General features: G+C 37.7%; 1 protein-coding gene across 1 annotated transcript in view; it reads right to left on the bottom strand.

Annotated features, from left to right (window-relative positions):
• ACAT1 (acetyl-CoA acetyltransferase 1) overlaps window positions 1–1,173 on the bottom strand; it is a 15,614-nt gene extending 14,441 nt beyond the window's left edge. The window contains exon 1 of the mRNA XM_019471444.1: window positions 1,126–1,173. The gene's annotated coding sequence lies outside the window, so the exon portion shown is untranslated. The remainder of the gene's footprint in view (window positions 1–1,125) is intronic.
• Between the last annotated feature and the right edge of the window lie 817 nt (window positions 1,174–1,990).

Raw genomic sequence — 1,990 nt, 5'->3', positions numbered from 1 at the left:
GAAGGGCCATAAAGATGATGAAGGGACTGGAGCATCTGACATACAAGGAAAAGCTGAGAGACCTGGGACTGCTCAGCCTGGAGAAGGGAAGGTTCAGGGAGACCTCATCCATGTATATTAATACCTGAAGGGAGGGTGCAAAAGGGACGGATCCAGGCTTTTTTCAGTGGTGCCCAGGCACAGGACTGGAGGCAATGGGCACAAACTGACACACAGGAGGTTCCCTCTGAACATCAGGAAAGACTTTTTCATTGTGAGGGTGACTGAGCATTGGAACAGGTTGCCCAGAGAGGTTGTGGAGTCTCCATCCTTGGAGATATTCAAAAGCACCCAGGTCCCAGCACAACACATAAGCAGTAGTTTAAGACATGGTATGACATTCAGCTCTATACCTAGTAGCCCCTCAAAACAGATTTACTCTTATTTTGCCTCTTAGCCTTAGTGCTACATCAACGTGTCTACCTGCTAACCCTGTGAGAGTAGCATGAGGAGCTGGCACAAAAAAGATGCACATTTCAGACCTCTGGCTGCCCCTGGACAGCTACTGAGAACCAGCAATAAATGCCTCCAGCTGTGCTGGTTTCAGTGGAAGTTAGACACAAAGCTTTACAGGGTCTCACCACAAGTTCTTTATTTAGGGAGACAAGCAAAGAACAAAACACTAGAAAATACCTAAACCAAAAAAAGAGACAAATTATACTTGTTTAAAACTCAGAAGGTCTGCCTGTTTCTGTAGCCCTCTCTTCATCATGATTGACTTCAGCAATAGTAACATACTTGTCCTCATCTTCTACGTTGTAACAGCAAGTTGCAGGATAACATACAAATAACCTCAAAGGGATTAGCTGGCATCAGCTTTCTTTTCCAATAAGGGGTAGATAGTTGCATTAAGTTAGCCGACACACTTCTAACCAATTCTGTCCCACAGTACCTAACAATTAGCAAAACAAAATAAAAAAGGAAATCTGACTTTTATTCCAGATTTTGCAGTAAGGTGTGACTTGGGCACAAGTCACATTGTCTACAATGCAGATATTTTTGTGGTAACTTTTTTAAAAACCTCAGTGATTAAGAAACAGATTTAAAATAGTACTTTATTGCAGTCAGATGGTGCTTTATACTTACATTTAAAGTACGCTGTGATGCATAGCCACGGCTCGTATACTTCAAAGCCTGAAAATAAGAAAGTCCTCAGCATTTTGTATCGAGAAAGCCAATACCATGACATTTCAGTAATGTACCATTTTCATAGAAGTCATTATTTTAAAAAATAATATTTAAGAAACATTGGGAAAAATATTAGATCAAAAATCATAAAATGCCTTTTAAAAAAGTGTACTCTAGTACACAGTCTCACCATAACACCTGTGATAAAATATTTTCTGAAAAATAAACAGATACTCCTTTAAAAACCAAACCCAATTCCTTTTGGCCAAGTCTGTTATGTACGCATATAACATATGTCTAAACCAGGGAATGAGTGGTGCTATCTTGAAAAAGTTTACTAGTCCCTCTGTCTGCTTCTCTGGACTTTGGTTCATTCATTGCTATCATTAACTTCACTGCTTTTTAAACAGTGGCAGTTTGTGTCTACAGCTTCATTTCATTGGCATTTAATGAACCAAAATGAAGATAATTAATTCAGAATGCTAAAACAAAATATTAAAAAAAACACCAAAACAAAACCAAGAAAAAGAAAAAGGTATCACCTGAGCAGGCTAATTCACCAGCTACTAGCTTCATCTAATTAATTAGTGTAAAAATACAAAGATACATCTGTAGGTATTATTTCATATATTAACAGAATTATCTTTCAATTAGTGGTTTGAAATATCAAGAGTTTAAGTCATTTCCTTAGACAACATTTCAGTACGCTGGAGACTTCTGGTCATTACTGAGTGAGAGCTAAATAAATACTAATTAAAACTAATAACTACTTAAGGACACTGCAAAAACACCATCAACTTTATAAATCAACAAATGCCTTCTG

The sequence above is a fragment of the Aptenodytes forsteri genome, unplaced genomic scaffold (assembly GCF_000699145.1).
Source record: "Aptenodytes forsteri isolate BGI_AS27 unplaced genomic scaffold, ASM69914v1 Scaffold354, whole genome shotgun sequence".
In the NCBI taxonomy this organism is placed as follows: Eukaryota; Metazoa; Chordata; class Aves; order Sphenisciformes; family Spheniscidae; genus Aptenodytes; species Aptenodytes forsteri.
Note: the sequence above shows the minus strand (reverse complement) of the source record. Positions and strands in the feature narration are given on the sequence as shown.